Genomic DNA, 19,721 nt, shown 5'->3' with positions numbered 1-19,721 from the left:
CATACTCCTAAAAATGCAATGTGAGTTGGAACTTGGCAGGAAAGAAAAATCTCAGTCCAGGTGTGACTTGTTTTCCCTCTTTCAAATCAAAAAGAATTGTAAATGTACACACAAACACATTTGAGAAGTCAAGTTTTGTGTCAGATGGCCTAGAGTTTCATAGAGAATGGTCTTTGACCCTTAGGGGTTTCTCAGTGGTTAGAGTGATAACAGTATACCCACCCTCCTCTGTTTTTGTTCAGTATACCCCCAGGGGCAGCTTACAGTAAGCAAGGTATGCATGGGCTTGATAGTGTTTACTTACTTAACCTGAAGTACACAATTTCACATGGGTTTAACCACGTCTTTGATATAATGAAAAACGGGAAACTGTGCACTGACAGATTAGCAAGTAAACACAAGTAAGCCTGTGCGTACCATGCTTATTAGGTAATCCGTCCCCGCATACCCCTTGCCCCAAATAGAAAAAGAAGGAATGAAAAGAACATGAAGTGCTTTCCAGAGAGCGAGGGACTTTCTCTAGTGGAGCATGGAAGAGTTCAGGAATGCATTTTTGGTCCTCCCACTGACTTACCTTGTACACTAGAGAAGCTTCTGGGTTTATATTTCTGTATTTTTAGAAAATCACGCATTGGGGTAGCCTTCAAAGCTTACCATAAAATGAGAGGAAGAAAATGGATATTTGTGAATGAGATAATGCCTGGTGCTTTACACACGGGGATTTTGTAAATCACACTGACCTGGAATGCTGTCTCTCCACAGAAGTATGTTTTGGCATATTACAACAGTGATGCTACTCCAGGCTGTCCACTGAACTCCAACTACCCCAAATTAACGCATGGGTATAAAGTCTCCAGCAGGCTCCAGGCATGAATGATGGTGCTTGGTAGTAAGATGGCCACCCTCATTGATGGTCCATGGCTAAAAGTCCCTAAGAGTTTTGTGTACACTGAACGTCAACTCCTCCAAGAAGACACATCAAGGTGCAGCTAAGCAGAACCCTCTTCAGTTGTTAACATCCGGGGCTTTGACTCATTTGCTTTGCCTGCCCTGTTACAACTTGCAGAGAACAACTTTAATGAGCTCATTGGGCTGTATTGTTTCCCAAAAACCCTTGTGACTTGAGGAAGTATTAAATGTTTATGCTGCAGGTAAAATCTGAGGGCCCTAATTGGTTCTCGAGCCCCTGCTTCCTTTTCCCAGGGTAATAAGTCAAAACAAACCCAAGGAGAGAGCAAGTTTTAGTCAAGTGGCATTAAAATTTCAAATTAGATAAACCAAGCCAAAAGCATTAGAATACGGATGCCTCCAGCATTCAGTGCCGAGATGGGGCCAAAAACCGGGTCTCCAATTAGACGGCTCTTAAGGCCAGGTTTATTGAGAAGAAATTAGGCCAGCTTTAATTTGGAAGCGAATTGTTTTAACATCCTTTGGTAGAGATGTTCAGCTATTTTGAAAAGAAACAAATTCACTTTACCAGTATAAAAGCGTCCTCCTTGGGCCTTATTCTGATTTACAAACAAGTAGACCGTTTAAGCTAAAATGAACAGCAGAGCCAATTTCTGTGGCTGTGGGGTCTTTATTTAACAAATGTTTATTGAAGACCCTCAGTAGGCCAGGCCCTGAGCCATAAGATCATGCTTTGTGGCAACACCAACCTTCGTGAGATTAACAGATGAGTGTTCCTCCGAGTTATGAAGCTCTCTTTCTTCAAGAAATCTGGTCTCTGAACAAGAGCACAAGAGCGTGTTTTGCCTACGAAGGCCCGCATGTAAAAAAAAGAGATCAGATGGCTAGAATTGTTTCGACATTGTAGTTGTTGCTATTGCTTTGTCTTGTTTTTAACTCAAATTAGAAGCCTGGGTCTACCTACACATCACTCACCACTCCAAGGTCCACAGTAAAGCCCACCTGCTTTATGGGGAAACACATGGATATTAATCACTCTCTACTTAAATTCCAACCTGTTATTCATCAAAAGACACCTCCAACTTTTTCCTTCGGACCATGGTGTCTGAGCTCTACAGCCTTTATGCCACACAGAAAAGAGAACTCCCAGACATTAACATATAAACATTAGTAACATACATCAGCCATCCCTGTACGATTCTGACTCAGATTTCAAGCCCTTTCCAATATGAATAATTCAACATCCCTGCCTGATTACTCTTGTAAGGACCCGATATGAATGAAAAGGCTATAAGCCATGTTACTAAACAATGCCGTGCGTTTCCCCTCAGCACTTGTGTACAGTTTGGGAGATGGCCGTTTGCATTTCAGAGCTCATTTTTCCTGCACTCCGAAACTCGCCTTCCCCTTGAACTCTCCTCCTGTGACCCAGTTGCTGCACCTCTGATCCGCTGCACCCCAGAGGCTGTCACAAGTCTCCCTCCTTCCCAGGAGTTGAACACACAATAGAGAAAAGGCCCTGGCTGGGAGGTTCAGCCGCCATTAACCCCTACCAGCTGTGCCTGTGGGGAGCCTTCTGGCCTGAATGTCCTTTCTCTGCGGCCGCCTTCATGCCACTAATCTAACCATTGTTGGGGAGGAATGCTGACAGGAGAAAAGAAATTTTTCTTGTGTCCATGCAAGTGTGTGTATCCATGTGTAAGTGAAGGAAGAGTGAAGGCTAATTTCTATAGTGGGCATGAATGGGGGGATTGGGAAAAAAACCTAGTTAAAATGTGTTTACTTGCTTAAAAGGCTCAGTCAATTTAAATAATTTCAGTAGTGTGCTCTATTTTTTTTTAGGGAGGGGGAAGAAACTAGTTACTATTATAATTTTCTTTAAATCCCTTGAGATGTTTGGGCATGTTTAAGACTTTTAAAATTCACTGCCGGCTGGAAAAAAAAATTGAATTGAATTTCTTAAAAATACTGGCATAAAGTTACAGACTCACAGAATTACTCACTTCTAATGGACCTTAAAAAATGAGAGAAAGAGAACTGGTTATACGGGTCACATTTCCCTCAGAAAAACCATTTGCGTTTAATACTCAGGAAAGTTTTAAGGAATGTTTTAGAATGGAGCTGGGGAAGGATTTTAACTTTTATCACGCCCTTTTAGAAGAGGTAATGGATCTAAAAAGAGGCACTGTATATTTAAAAACAAGTCTTGCTTTCAGTGAACTTTGTAGTTCAACAAAGAAACGTGATTTCCTTTTTTGTTTTAAAGACCTATGTGGACACAGCAAAGACTTGCAGTAGCAACATTGTGAACACTGAGAGCCAGGCAGGTAACAATGATGACCACAATTCTAATTACATAGCAAAGCAAATATCTTACTTATCTGAAAAGCTTATCTAATTTTAATCTTTAAGGATTTCATTTCCTTTCTCAAAAGCCCTGGCGTCAAAGAGAAACCATTCTTAAATTTAGTGCTCCATGTTATCATTTGCTAAAGTTCCGTAAAATACAACAGTTGGCCTATTTCAAATCGAATTAAGAATAATTCACGTAGAGATGTATTTTCTGGGCAATTAGACTGTATCGTAGTAGGGCAAATGTCTGATACAATAAAGCTCTGCTTTGCATCTGTTCCTGTGTCTAGACTGCTGCAATTACTGGTCCTTAGAACAGCAGCACCAAGATAATGCTCCACTCACAGGTTTTGGCCATTAACATTCAGCATTCTCTTTCTTTGCCCCTTTATTACATCAATCATTTGATTGTGATAAAATAGATTTAATTTAATGAAGTTATACTGTTCTCAATTTGCATGCATACATTTACGTAAATGGTGAGTGCAGGATCAGGTAGATTGTTTTCTAAAACATTAGAGGTAAATACCCTGGCACTCAGTAAGGTATAGAGTATGCTGTTAAACCAAAACAACAACTACAACAACCACAACAATGGAACAGAAAAACTCATCTCCTCCAACACTGGTCCTATCTATCAGCCACTTCTTAGACTATAGCTCTTAACTTTCCAAGAAGGAAATTATCCTGGAAAGGAAATGAGTGGTAGGATGTGGATTGATAAAATTGATGAGACCGACAATACAGTTTTGATTTCACTCATTGGCTTCATCACTCAATTACCCATTCAATAAGTATTGAGTTTTTCCAATACGCAAAACACAGTGCCAGGTGGTTTGGGAGACACAAAGATGAATCCTACACACAACCTGCACTCAAAAATTTTCTATCTAATACAAGAATTTTGGTGTTACATAAATAACTGTACCATTAAGTAAATCAGTTGCCATCATGTGGACTCCGACTCCTGGCGACCCCATGTGTATCAGAGTAGAGCTGTACTCCATAGGGTTTTCAATGACTGAGTTTTTGGAAGTAGATCACCAGGCTTTTCTTCTGTGGTGCCTCTGGGTGGGCTCAAATCTCCAACCTTTTGGTTAGCTAGCACGTGCTTTACCCATTTGTACCACCCAGGGACTCCATACCATTAAGCAGGAATATAATAATGCTGTCCGAAAGTAGGTGTTTGATTAAGTTACTGGGAAAAAAAAAAAAAAGCCTAACCCCACTCACCCCCCCATTCTCAGACTATTACAGTGATAGTTTTCCATCTCTACTCCTCTACTATTTACATCAGTAGAGTGCTTGTAGGCAAAAGATCATAAGTCAAGTATAACCTGAAGAAATTGTCCTTAGGATTACTCCAAATTATCTCAGGTATTTGAAAACAAACTACACTCCCTGTATCTTTTATTTTCTGAGGTGTCTGGAGAAAGAATATTGGTGTTTGGGAGATTTTATACCAAAGCAAGTACTAGGGAGTTTGTTTTAAGCCTACTGCTAAGAAAATGCAAAACAGTTTGTATAGTGAGGATGCTAACCTCTTGGTACAAATCCTGTCTTTGCTTGTCCAGGAGGTACAAGGACAAGCAAATGATTTCTGTATCTAGGAGAGGGATTTGCTCAATCCACTTCACCGCACTATATATAAAAGTGTATTATTTTAATCCTAAATATGGTAGTGATACTAAGACATTGTTTCAGAAAATTTCTTTGCCTCCACAAATAAATAATAAGCCAAAAGAAAAGCAAGTATTCTTCAGAAGCTCACAGTGTAACAAAAACGGAGGTAAAGTTATTTTAACTTTGCTAATATAAAATTTTAATATAAAATTGCACTTTGGTCCTATGCTTTTTAGGTAATTAAAAAATTTTCCAATTTTGATTTGGCTAGCAGAAATTAAAAATGGAAAGAAAGAGTAATGATTCAAGGTCAATATGATGGCTGTAGCCAGCAAAAAAGTGAAAAATGTCCAAGGTACCCTTGTGTCTCCTGGCTAAAGGCAAAGATTTGAGCTACTTATGATACCAACTACAACAAAAAGTCTTCATGTTCTCCTAAAGTCTGAAGAATAAGTTCAAAGTCGTTAGCTAAACGTTTTTTCCAGCCTCATCTCCTCTACCTCTCCTTTCATAGTTTATCCTCCAGTCAACTGTCCTAATCCCTTCTGTAAGAGTTGGCTGTAGGCACTTCTTGTTCCTTCCTCATGCTATTCTCTCCATTTGTTCTTCCTTTTCCCAACTGAGTCTATGGGAATTCCACTCATCCCTCAAGACCCGTATCAACTAAACTTTCCTCTGATGCCTCCCAATAGGATTTAATCATTCTGTAGATTATCTTTTGTAGAAGGCAGTTCGTCAGTCTAGAATATCTTTTTAAATGCCCATAATGCAGAGATTTCATTTCCAAAATCTATCCCATAGAAATACACTTCATACAAAGGAATGTGCATGGATGTTCATTGTGGTACTGCTGACACTTGCAAAACATAGAAACAATGGGAATGCTCACCAATAGGGAAACGTGCAAACAAATTATTTTGCAACTATATATTAGAATATTTTCTAAAACTACATAGATTGATGTGTTCTGACAAGAAAAGAATTCCAACATATTAAAACAGCAAAAGTAAAGAGCAAATTATAGAATATTGAGTGTAGTATAATCCCACTGCTTTGAAAGAAACAAAGAGTGAGAGAGAGAGAGAGAGGGGCTATTTAGGTGTACATAGACATGTTTTTAGACATGCTTGTAAATACATAGAAAGAGTTATGGAAATAGAGACAAGAAACTTGATAATGTGTTCACCGTTGGAGACAATAACAGGATAGGGTTGTGGATAGAGAAGCTATTTAATGTTTTTAATATTTTTTAATATTTATAAGTTTGCATTGCCTTTTTAATTAAAAAAAAAAGTACAATTTCCCTGCACTGGACACTCCTAGCATTGTTCACACTCATCTCATCATAGTTCAGGTGTGAATCTCTTCCAAGATTGTAAGGTCCTTGAAAGAAGAATCCAAGTCTTTTTGCATGGTCCATTGTAGTCATCGTAGTTTTCTTCAGAAAGGTATGTGAAGTCGTCTATTGACTGGAAATTAGACCCATAAATATCCCTTTGATTGTGCTTGGAAATTTCTTGGGGGGGTCACTTTGTGTCAAAATCGACTAGATGGCACACAGCAACTACAATCGTTCACGTCAAGAACAGAGCCTAAGCAAACTCCAGAGTAGAGAGCAACTTCTACAGGGAACAGCAGGAACAGTGGAAGAGGAGGAAGGACAAGCACCAGCCCAGATTTCCTCTCAGTCCTCATCAGTCTGCAGTTGGACTTTTCCATCAACCTTTCTCAAACCTGGATATATGTATAAGAAATGAATGTATGAGAAAATGAAAAAGAAATAGGAAAATTGTTTTAAAAAGCCAATTTGAGAGACAACAATTATAAAATTGAAAGAATAGGACACATCTAACCAGCTCCCTAAATAACACTTTACTATTCTGCCATTTGGAAACCCTGGTGGCATGGTCGTTAAATGCTACGTCTGCTAACCACAAGGGTTGGCAGTTCAAATCCAACAGGGGCTCGTTGGAAACTATGGGGCAGTTCTACCCTGTGCTATTGGGTCTCTATGAGTCAGAATCGACTCGACGGCAACGGGTTTGGTTTGTTTTTTTTTTACTCTGTTGTTTGATTTTGCTCTAGATCGTTCTATCCTATTTTGAGTCATTAAGTGGTTAAGAGTACAGGTTTTGCAGTCCATGGAACCTGGCTTCAAATTCAGCTCTGCCGTTGAACTTGGGCATGTTACTTAATTTCTCTGAGCTCCAGCCTCCTGGTCTATAAAATGGGTCAAAATATATGTGCCTAAAGCCATTGTTTTAAGGATTAAATGAAGTAGCATATGCAAACCTGTAAAACCCCTTGCTGTGGAGTTGATTCCGACTCATAGCAACCCTATATAGGATAGAGTAAAACTGCTCCATAAGGTTTCCAGGGCTGTAATCTTTTTTTTTTTTTTTTTAATAATTTTTATTGAGCTTTAAGTGAACATTTACAAATCAAGTCAGTCTGTCACATATAAGCTTATATACACCTTACTCCATACTCCCACCTACTCTCCCCCTAATGAGTCAGCCCTTCCAGTCTCTCCTTTCGTGACAATTTTGCCAGTTTCTAACCCTCTCTACCCTCCTATCTCCCCTCCAGACAGGAGATGCCGACACAGTCCCAAGTGTCCACCTGATACAAGTAGCTCACTCTTCATCAGTATCTCTCTTCAACCAATTGTGCAGTCCCTTCCATGTCTGATGAGTTGTCTTCGGGAATGGTTCCTGTCCTGGGCCAACAGAAAGTTTGGGGGCCATGACTGCCGGGATTCCTCTAGTCTCAGTCAGACCATTAAGTCTGATCTTTTTATGAGAATTTGGGGTCTGCATCCCACTGATCTCCTGCTCCCTCAGGGGTTCTCTGTTGTGCTCCCTGTCAGGGCAGTCATTGGTTGTGGCCTGGCACCATCTAGTTCTTCTGGTCTCAGGACGATGTAAGTCTCTGGTTCATGTGGCCCTTTCTGTCTCTTGGGCTCATAGTTATTGTGTGACCTTGGTGTTCTTCATTCTCCTTTGATCCAGGTGGGTTGAGACCAATTGATGCATCTTAGATGGCCGCTTTTTAGCATTTAAGACCCCAGACGCCTCATTTCAAAGTGGGATGCAGAATGTTTTCATAATAGAATTATTTTGCCAATTGACTTAGAAGTCCCCTTGAGCCATAGTGTCCAAGCCCCTGCCCTTGCTTCGCTGACCTTTGAAGCATTCAGTTTATCCCGGAAACTTCTTTGCTTTTTGTCCAGTCCAGCTGAGCTGACCTTCCATGTATTGAGTATTGTCCTTCCCTTCACCTAAAGCAGTTCTTATCTACTAACTAATCAGTAAATAACCCTCTCCCACCCTCCCTCCCTCCCCACCTCGTAACCACAAAGGTATGTGTTCTTCTCAGTTTTTACTATTTCTCAAGATCTTATAATAGTGGTCTTATACAATATTTGTCCTTTTGCCTCTGACTCATTTCGCTCAGCATAATGCCTTCCAGGTTCCTCCATGTTATGAAATGTTTCACAGATTCGTCACTGTTCTTTACCGATGCGTAGTATTCCATTGTGTGAATATACCACAATTTATTTACCCATTCATCCATTGATGGACACCTTGGTTGCTTCCAGCTTTTTGCTGTTGTAAACAGAGCTGCAATAAACATGGGTGTGCATATATCTGTTTGCGTGAAGGCTCTTATTTCTCTAGGGTATATTGCGAGGAGTGGGATTTCTGGGTTGTATGGTAGTTCTATTTCTAACTTTTTAAGAAACAGGGCTGTAATCTTTATGAAAGCAAATTGCCATATCTTTCTCCTGAAGAGCAGCTGATTGGTTCAAACCTCCCACCTTTTGGTTAGCAGCTCAGCTTAACCACTGTGCCACCGGGGCTCCTTAGCATATGCAAAGTGCCTGGAAAATGCTTATTATGTGGTTGTTCATAATTGTGGCACCCTCTCTCACCTGATGCTGACCTTCCCACCAGCCTTCTGCCAGCAGATCTTTCTTGCACCCATGGCTCTCCTCTGGCACCCTAATTCCATTATCATTTTTAATGGAGGTACTACCAGAGCCATAACTTGACCAAACCTCTGCAGGACTGCTCCTGTTGCCTTTGTCTTCTGATACTGGCATTCCCATCTCTGTTCCCCATTCAGTTTCTGAACCTCCAACCAGCCCCCAGTCTCCTTCTCTCTATCTCTCTACCTCTTCCAAAGCTCAGACAGCCTTAAAACCTGGTGAAGTTAAACACTGTGAGAACAATTCAGAGTGTCCCTTTGGTCTAGAAACACCTCAGACTCAGCGCCCTGGACTCAGGTTGGGGTTTGGGACTCAAGAATACTGTCAGTGGTAATTCTGCACATTCTGGGTGAGAAGACTTTGTCAGTTGCTCACAGAACCACCTTCAAAGCAGTATTTCCATGAGAAATTTCATTTTGAGTCTTAAACAACTGATCCAGAAGTGGTCTTTGAGGACAGGAAACATGTATAAATGTGGGGCCACCTGCATAGGAGTTAATACTGACAAAGAGTATTGTAATTTAGTACATTTGACTGTCAGAACTTTATCAGAAACCTCACATGCACCATGAATCTTGCACTAATTCATTCCAAATACTTACTGAGTGCTTGCTGTGTACCAGACCCATTTCAGGCACTGGGGATAGAGGAGGGAATGCAACAGATAAGATGTCTGTCCTCAGGGCCTTCCAGTCCAATGGAGAAGTGAGACAGAAAAGGCCTGAACAAACAGTACTGAGAAGACAATGATCAGGGACCATAATGAAGAGAAAGAGCTACTTAGGGAGAAGGGAGATGTTCAGGGAAAGTGTCCAACGAGGTGACATTTGAGGTAACACCTGGGAAGTGGCAATGCTAGGGGGTTGCAGGGGAGAGTGCCTGTGTGGACAGCACCCCCAGCACTGTCAGAGGAGGTGACACCAAAACAACCCCAGGGTCCACAGAGGAGGCAACAGCAGGCTGGCACCGCTGGGGAAGGGGCTTCCAAGGAGACATGTCACCCACCAGCCAGGGTGTGAGCTGCTGGGCCGCTCCTGCCATTGGGCGGAGAGAAGGGCCTCCTCCTTGGGCAATGGGAGAGTGGAGAAGCTGCAGGAAGCCGCAGGGTGGGTGGGGTCTGGAAGGGCAGGCAGGACAGTGGGGGCGTAGCGCTTGGCCCTGCAAGGGGGTGAGATGGAGCCAGACCGCTCCATCCACCAGGGGGGTGGTTTTGCCAGCCGCTCCCACCCACCTTGGGTGGGGCAGGGGGCGAGGGGATGACATCAACCCTAGTGACACCATTGCACCTGGGTGATGAGAAGACATGGGGACATCTGAGGAAGGGTGTTCTCGGTAGAAGGGCCAGGCCGAAAACAAGCCTGACACATCCAAGGCATATGATACCCAGTTTTGATAAAATCAAACTCTTTATTTAATCACTTGCTAAAAATGTTATTCTACTTCTTTCCTTGCCGACAGAAATTATTTCTGTGACTGGGATCTCCACAGAAAGCAAGGCAGACACAAAACAAGGGAGAGGGTCTCAGTCAGCTTCTTTGTTTTTCTTTCTGAAAAATTATGGTAACTTTTCTGATATTTTGATTCAGGATTTAGTTCAGGACTTGTAGTTAGGCTACCATCTCTGATAATAATGATAAAGCTAAAATATTTAAATGTGTTTTCTATGTCACTTAAATCACTTAGTCCATATCTTATGCCTCAACCAAGGATTTACAAATGTCAATAAGTAAATTTTAAAAAGGCAAATGCAGATACAATAATTCTGATTAAGAAAGTCCTCCCTTAAAAAAGGTCATTATCAGTGGAAAACAGCAAACCTTGGACTTTAACACTATGTAAACACGTGAGGAGAGGCAGTGTAGCTTGGTGATACCTCTACTTTATGTTGCTGTAGTACTTCACAACTCTTCAAGGGCCTTCACAATCTCGGCTTCTGCGATAGAAAGATTCAAGTACTTGAAGCCGGCAGGCCTGGATCTGCCCCTGTGTCTGGCACTAACTTTGTCTAACCTTTGACACAGTCCTTTTCTTCTCAGTCCTTCATCTGTAAAACAAGACAATACAATATCTTTCATTCAACTTTGTAGCATCTTCAGGATAGTTTTCAGGCCTTTTCTTTTTCAGAACCGAAATAATTTTTTTCTGGTAAAATCTGACCTAGAACTCCAATAGATAAAAACAGATAAAACTGGAGCCCCCCTAGCAGCAAGTGGGCAGGTCTCCTCCATGCAGGTTTCCCTTCCTTCCCCTGGGCATCCATAGCACACGTCTCTAGAGCCCAGACCAGGGTTTGCAAACTGCAGCTTGTGATCCATTGGTGAGTTAGGAAATCCTTGAGTAGGCCACAACCAGTGTTTCTTGATGAAATCAAACAAGTAGAAAATATGACAGTACTCCACACATGTTATTTCATGAAAAAAAAGTTATTTTCACTCAAATATTTGGTAAACAAATATTTAATGCAGATGTGATAGGATCTACCCAGGACACTAGAATCAGGTGAAAAATCAGACATGTCTTTATGGAATTCATATTCTAATATGATATTCATATATATGAATATATAAACTATATGCAAATAGAAGTATATGTCTGTATTTACATATTTTATATATATGAATATTGTACTAGAATATGAGAGAGAGAGAGAAAAAGAGTGAAATAAATTTGAAAGCCACTGGTATAGATGATCTCTTAAGTATATTCTTAAGTTTGTGATCCAAAGCAGAGCTATTTTAACATTACTTTAAAATTTCATAGCTCTAGAATAGATTCAAAGCCTTGGTGGTTCAATGGTAGACTTCCTGCCTCCCACGGAGATTTAGGTTTGATTCTGGCCAACAAGCTTCATGTGCGGCCACCACCCATCTGCCCGTGGAGGCTTTGCGCTGCTATGATGCTGAACAGGTTTCAGCAGCTTCTAGAGTAAGACTAGTTTGTCCAAGGTTAAGAAAGCCCTGGCAATCTACTTCCAAAAATCAACCAGTGAAAGCTCTATGGCTCACAACAGAGCATTGTCAGATCTGTAACTGTCTGGATGACACAAGACCAGGCATCATTTCCTTCAGTTGTGTATGTGGTCTCCATGAGTCGGGGCAACTCCAGAGCAGCTAACAACAATATATTCATGTGTCTGTGAGCTTGTCACTTACGACTCACTGGCATTTAAAAATATCTAACTATGTTACCAAAAGGCCAAAGTCAATGGGCTAAATCCCTATTTGGGAATGGAAAACTACACCACCGCTGCCTGGGTCAAAACACTGACACCACAGGAAGAGGAAGGTTTATCTGCAGCTGAAATAGAAGGCCATCTGTAAATCAACTGTCCTCAGTGCTATGCAAATCCACACAAAGAAAGACATTTCCTCTTCTCTGGTCTTTGCCCTTTTCCAGTCCTTAGCTCAAGGTCAACTTTTCTCCTCTGAAACTTCATCAGGCCCCACAGCTTGAGGTAATTGTCTCTTCAAGAATTAGCTCTTTGTTACAACTTTGTGGAAACCCTGGTGGTGTAGTGGTTACGTGCTATGGCTGCTAACCAAAAGGCTGGCAGTTCGAAACCGCCAGGTGCTCCTTGGAAACTCTATGGGGCAGTTCTACTCTGTCCTATAGGGTGGCTATGAGTCGGCAGTAGGTTTGGTACGACTTTTGCTATAGCGAGGTTTGTCAGCTTCATCTTATATACAAGTCACCCAGGGATCTTGTTAAGACGTAGACTCTGAATCAGGAGGTCTAGGATGGGGCCTGAGATAATGTATTTCTAACAATCTCCTAGGTGAGCACCCTGTGAGTAGCAAGGTAGTAGAACACTACACAACACACACGCATACATACACACATGTTTATCAGTGGTTTATCAATATGTCGAGGACAGGAACTGTGGCTTACTCATTTCTAGCTCACTGGTGATGGGGAGCTATGCAGTTTGTGGATTAAATTCTGGAAAAGGAAGTGACTGATGGCAAAGGCTTTTTATATTCCAACCATTAAACTGGATCATTGTGAAACAACAGAGTAAATGCTAATAATTTATATCTTAAATATCATTTCTACCATATTTTACTTGAAACCTTAATCTGACAGGATTAGTTCACAGTCTCTAAGAGAACCATGGAAGTGTGGTTTAAATAGGTGCCTAACACCCAGTGGAACGTGGAGATGCTACACTATAAGTAACTAATGCAGACACATACCACTGTCAGAAAGATTCATCTATAAAATACAAACTTAAAAAATGAAAACCTTGGGGAATTTACTTCCATCACATAGTTTTATTTACTTGACAAAAAATTTAATACTTAAATCAGAGGCTGCAAAAAGTAGGTGCAGTCCAGCCCATAGGTATGTTTTTGTGTGTGCATTTTAAAATTCGTTGTCAACAATTTAAAAAGTGGGTCATTTCACATAAAAATTAAGTCTAATTTCTGGCTTCAGAAGATCTCAGATCACTCAGTCCTCAATCCCTCACAGAATTAAGAGAACCTACTTTTAGACAAGACATGCATTACCCTTCGATGCTGCCTCCCTATGCTCCTATGCTCCTAGGGCTTTGAAATTTCTGCATGACATAGTAAGGCCTCTTAGTGTATTTATGATATGATTTGACTTTTATGAATTTATCAGACTCATAACTTTCTCAGAATATATTCACTGCTTAAAATTATATTCAGATACAGGTATTCCCTAGGTTATGAATGAGACCTGCTCCTATGTCTTTAAGTCTTTCAGTCAAATTTGTAGGTAAGTTGGAACAGGTGCATATGGTTCTTATTTAGCCTTACTTTAGTTCAAGAAAGGAGCCCTGCTTGCTCAGTGGTTAAGTGCTCGGCTGCTAACTGAAAGGTTGGCAGTTCAATCCCACCAGCTGCTTCTGTGGGAGAAAGATGAGGCAGTCTGCTTTCACAAAGATTCACAGCCTCAGAAACCCTATGGGACAGTTCAACTCTGTCTTATAGGGTCAGTATGAATCAGAATAGACTCTAAGGCAGAGGATTTGGTCTTTTGGGGTTTTGTACATGCAGCAAGTGAAGTTGATTGTGATGAAGAATTTCTGGTGAGTAGGGTTTTTTTTTTTTTTTTAGGGGTTGGTTTCATAGTTTCAAAGTGAGAGCAAATTTATGTAACATTAAAGGGTATGTACAAATTGTCTGGAAGTTGAATGTTCATAACCCGGGGGACTGCCTTACATAGTTTACTTGGTCATTTTTGTCTCATATGCATGAGACAGATGGACAATGAATAAAGAAGACTGAAGAAGAATTGATGCATTTCAATTATAGTGTTGGCAAAGAATAGTGAATGTACCATGGACTGCCAGAAGAATGAACAAATCTGTCTTGGAAAAAGTACAGCCAGAATGCTCCTTAGAAGTAAGGGTGGCGAGACTTCATCTCATGTACTTTGGACATGTTATCCGGAGGTACCAGTCCCTGGAGAAGGACATCATGCTTGGTAAAGTAGACGGTCAGCGAAAAAGAGCAAGACCTTTAACAAGATGGATTGACACAGTGGCTGCAACAATGGGTTCAAACATAACAATGATTGTGAGGATGGTGCAGGATGAGATAGTGTTCCATTCTGTTGTAAGGGTTGCTGTGAGTCGGAACTGACCCGATGGCACCTAACAAGAACACAGCAGCCTATTTTCTCATATCAGCAGATGTCTTCTAATTGTCAGATTAGTAGTTTTCTCCATTTTTGACTTTTCTCAATTGGTCAGTCTCTTCTTTCTCTCCTCAAAAATATTCGAAGATGTTCTAGTACGGATGCATTTCTATCGATTGAATAAAACAGTTAGTAGATGCAGATAACTGCAAACTCATTTAGAAAATTGGTGGTAAAAGTTATATTGTTCAATACTAGAAAGATTACAAGGCTTCATTGTGTTTCTCCAACATAAGTGGTTTGACTGTAGGCACTAGATCTCATTGATTTAAAATATATTTGTGTAAGAATCATCTCCACCACCCCTGAGACTATGGCCCTAAGACACCCTTCTGAACTGGAACTGAAGCCACTCCCAGAGATCACCCTTCAACCAAACCATAGACAGCACCATAAGATAAACAATAACACCTGAGAGTAACGTGTTCCTTAGGACAATCAATTATATGAGACCAAAAGGGCAACGTTTGCCCAAAAACAAAGATAAGAAGGCAGGAAGGGGTAGCAGTTTAGGATGAAAGGAAATGGGGAAACTAGGGCAGAAATGGGAGACATGCTAGCATGTTGTGGGGAATGAAACCAATGTCGCGTACAAACTATCGAATGAGAAACGAATTTGCTCTGTAAACTTTCACCTAATGCATGATAAAAATTTTTTTTTAAAAATCACCTCCACCAGTAACTAGGCCACACTCGTATTATGTGGATTTAAAAAAGTAACAAGCTAATGCCACCCCGACATGTACTACATTATGCTGGAGACAGCTAAATTTAACATTATACTTGTAGTACTCTCATCCTGCGATGCTTTTCCCTTAGATACTCACATAGTTTACTTCCTCACTTCTTTCAGTCTTCACTTAAATGTCTTTTCCTCAGAAAGACTCTCCTGGAACACCATAAAACAGCAACCCATCACTACCTATCAACCTACCCTGCTTATTTTTCTCACTAACATTTATTGCTGCCTGATATTTATTCACTTATGTCCGTTTCCACTTCCATGCCCTTTTCTAGAATGAAGTCTTTATGTGGAAGGAAACTTCTTAATCCCAGTGCCTTGAAAAGAGCCTGGAACACAGTAGGAAATATTTGATGAATGAATGATTCTATATCTCTCTCAATAACTGTAATTCAATTATCTCTTATTCCCACATTTGACATTCAAAAAAGAATTTATAATTATCCTCAATAATTAAAGACAAATACCCATTACACTTCCCCACACGAGTTCAGGAATCTCTGAAGAAGGAAACACTAATTACTTACAAAGTGGATATGTTCTCCTTTTTCCTGTTTATTGCCTGTTTTTAGGACTCAGTGCTTTTCATCACATTTGGATTACTATTCTCTGAGCAACTTTTTTTCAAATATGATTTTATATGAGTTCAGTTAGGAAAACAAAGTGTCATTCTAACTGCCTCTTTGCATCCATTAGCACAGGAGAAGCTTATTGACTCCCAACCATAGCCCATCAGACATAGACCCCACCCTTCATCAATCTAAAGATGGCTGGCTTCCACCTCGTAGGAACATTATTCAAGGGAAGCCAGTGGTGGAAAAGGATAGCGAGAGAATTCAGTTCTTTTTCTGAAACACTTTAACTTGTATCTGTTTGTGTTGCGAACATATGTAGCCCCACCAAGCAGAAACATCAAGGATTCAGTGGCTAACTTTTTCAGAAAATGTTGACTCAGTGACTACATTTTGAGAAATCAAGAGCCTGTTTCTGAAGAGCACATCAAGGAGCAGATTTGAAAGCAGGTTCAGTGAAATGTCTAACCTCTTTACGCTCCCTTTGAGCCCTTTCAGGGCAACCTAGCTTATCAGTGAGCTGAGCTGCCAGGGATATAAATGCCGGAGGGTAAAATAGACAACTCATTGTCATTCTAAAGTGGCAACAGTGCACAAGTGACGCTCAACTTATTCTGTCATTATTAACTTGCGAAAATAACTTATTTCTTTCTCAAAGATAATTCTATGTGACACATTATAACTAGGCAGGCTCTGAAGTTCTTTAGAAAAAGAATATTCTGAGACTACCCAGTGTACCAAAAACCCAAAACCCACTGTCATCAAGTCGATTCTTACTCATAGCAACCCCATAGGACTTCCAAGGCTGTAAATCTCTATGGAAGCAGACTGCTACATCTTTCTCCTGCAGAGTGGCTCATGATTTCCAAACCACCAACCATTGGGTTGGCAGTTGAGCACTTTAATCACTGTGCCACCAGGGCTCCTTATTCAGTGTACAGAGTTCTTAAATAGCTTAGTAAACCTGTAGATTACTAAGCATATTGCTTAGTAATTTAGCATTTTGCTATGATATACAATTCATTTAGGACCAGACACACAAAAGAAGTCAGAATTTTGCTGCAGTGACTGAACAAAGTCCCAGAAACGGTTTTCTACACAAAGAACAGATAAATGTATAGTTAAATAAAGTAAATATTTTCAAAGCTTCTTTAGAAAAGAGAGAAGGGATAGGTCAATCAAGTAACACAGGTTTGTACTATATGTTGTAAACTGCCACCAAGAATTTGAGTGAAAAGAATGTTCACATCATATTTGATGTCAAATCCCTTGACACTGTGAGCACATAGACCCAATGGTCCTCTGGTGCCCCACCCTTGGATACTCCAAAGTCCCATTCTGGTACCATCATACAGCAGATAACCTCATTTCAAAGTATTGCCAAGTTAGGGTTTCTAAGAACACTTCTTCTTTTTCCTCTCCAATATCTTCTTTTGAAATTTCCTTAATTTTGTGAATATGTCTGCAAAAAGGAAACTATACATTTTTTTAACCTTTATGAAATCATTGGAGTTACTCATGATGAAAATGGAATATCGCCTTGCTAATTATTTCTCCTTGATGGTTATATCCAGGAACGATATGGCATACATTATTACCTAAATGTTCATCTGACATCAAAATACTTTGGGTCTACATTTGCATAATTTCTGTCCAGTTGCATGTATTTAATAGATGAGACCTTTTAAATTATGCATGCATGTACACATCAGGTACCCTATAGAGATTTAAAACATTTTTTTTTTAAAGTAAGCTTGGCTATCAGTTTTCAAAGGAAAGATTTAAAAACCTTTTGCTTCAGATAAGAGTGAAAACCTTTGGAAGACTGGTATCTTTTAGAAACCATGAAGTCTAAGAAAGAAAAAAAAATACAACTATTAAAATGCACATACACTGTTGGCTGGCACTGTTGTGACAGCCAGCAGTATCAGCGTCAGTCAATTATCTTCACAAATGCCTCTTGTGCTAATGAGCACTCACAAAAATCAGCAGACTTTTCTGGCAAGGAGAAAAGATCAGTTTCATTGCTTGCAGAACTAATTCAGGGTACAAAAGTGAAGGCTCCGCCATCGCTGCCTCTTTTACTGCTCCTTTTGTAAAGCCTTTTGATGTGCACTGAAGAGCTGGGCCTGTGTTTGGGCCTCTTCATCTCCAGTTCATTGCCTGCCATTAACATACATATCCATATGAAAAGTTCGGTAAGTCACTAACAGCTGTCCAGAAAGGAGTTTGAGAAGGAAGGGAGAAAAAAAAAAAGGACCTATTCCTTCTCAAAATGCTGACAATACTATTTAGTCCCTTTTTGGCAATGATATACCTAACTTTTTAAAGCCGCCTTTCACTCAAAAACGGACTAGGCATAATACAACATTCAAACACAGGGTGATTTTCATTTTGACACAGTCATTTGCTGTATTCTGGAAGAAAAAAAAGTCTGTAGCTACCAGATGCAAGGGAAATCCATCATTCATGATACATATGTATATGGCGGACACACACACATGCTCTCTCTATATTGTTTTTGCAGGACGCTAAATAACCTCACATCTTCCATTTAACCCAGAGGAAAACCCCCTGTAGCAGATGCTCTTGAGTGGTTTTATGCTCACTGCCTTCTTCACTTTGTGAGACTGACAGTTATCTATGGTCGATTTGTTATCAATGGATACTATGATAGTGAAAGAGAAGACTATCAGAATTGTACCATAAAACGAAAAATAAAAGAGAGAAATTTAATAATTTCCCTTTAAATGAGTTGCTGAAAATTTCTTCCAGGAAAAAAAAAAATGACAAATCATAGAAATTGATAGGTCACGATTTTGAACATGAGTGATTCGTATTACATAAAATCAAGTTTGAAAAGGCTGTTTAAAGTAGCTAAAGAATTTTGTCTTGGTAGCCTTTACTAAAGAAATTCTTTACTGAAGAAAGGGGTAAGTTCACCTAGGACTTAATGCTAGCTTTCCTTTAAGAGGAAGTTATGAGAGCCAGAATGGGGAGAAATAGACTTTAAATTAATTTAGAAAGGGCCCATCCCAATCATTTGGTCTGTGGCTTAGTTTTGTCAGATTCGGAAAGAAAGCATTTGATAGATAAATGCTTTTCCTTGCAAGCCCTGGAGTTCATGACCCTGAGGCCATCTTGAGGCACACAGTACACCCAACATTTGCTAGGTCTGAGCTAGGTAAATCTGTGTCAATTATCAAGGTTTGACATACTTTAAAAGGAAGACTTTTTTTTCTCTTTTCTTTCTTCTTTTCCCTCTTTCTTTCTTTTCTTCTTCCTTAAATCAGAATCTAAATGCCAGGACAGACTACTAGCTCCCAATTCTGTAAAGATTTTATTCCTGTACGGATCCTCCCACCATGCAAAAAAAGCTTGTGCCGTATAAAAACCAAGACTTTAATCCCACTTGTTGCTCCCCCCGCCTTTTTTTTTCTTTCAGTTTCTAGTCTCTTTTCTGCAGTATCTCTCCCAGATCAGTCACAAAAAATCTTTAACTTCGCCTATTTTGATCTGAAAATTAAATCTTATTTATTATGCATCCTGTTTGTTGTCCTTGAAGAACCCCAGCATTCATTTAAAGGGGTCCAGAATGACTTCTTAAACACATTTCTCTCTTTGCTGCAATTAAACAAAGTGGAGCTGTGATTAGTCCTCCACAGGGGGGAAAGAAAAAGACACCCTTGAATCAAAATGGGGGGACCTGGCTGGGCATTATTGCCTCACAATGCAGGAGTTTATTGCTGAAACCTGCTTATCCCCTAGCTCGGCACTCCATGGGAACTTCAGTCAGGTGGAAAGTTATTCTCTTCTCTGCCCAAGCAGCTTGAAGTATCCTAAGACCCGCTAAAGCCCCTAAAGCTCT

The sequence above is a fragment of the Elephas maximus genome, chromosome 8 (genome assembly GCF_024166365.1).
Source record: "Elephas maximus indicus isolate mEleMax1 chromosome 8, mEleMax1 primary haplotype, whole genome shotgun sequence".
NCBI classification, from domain to species: Eukaryota; Metazoa; Chordata; class Mammalia; order Proboscidea; family Elephantidae; genus Elephas; species Elephas maximus.
The sequence above is the reverse complement of the archived record's forward strand: the minus strand, read 5'-3'. Positions refer to the sequence as shown.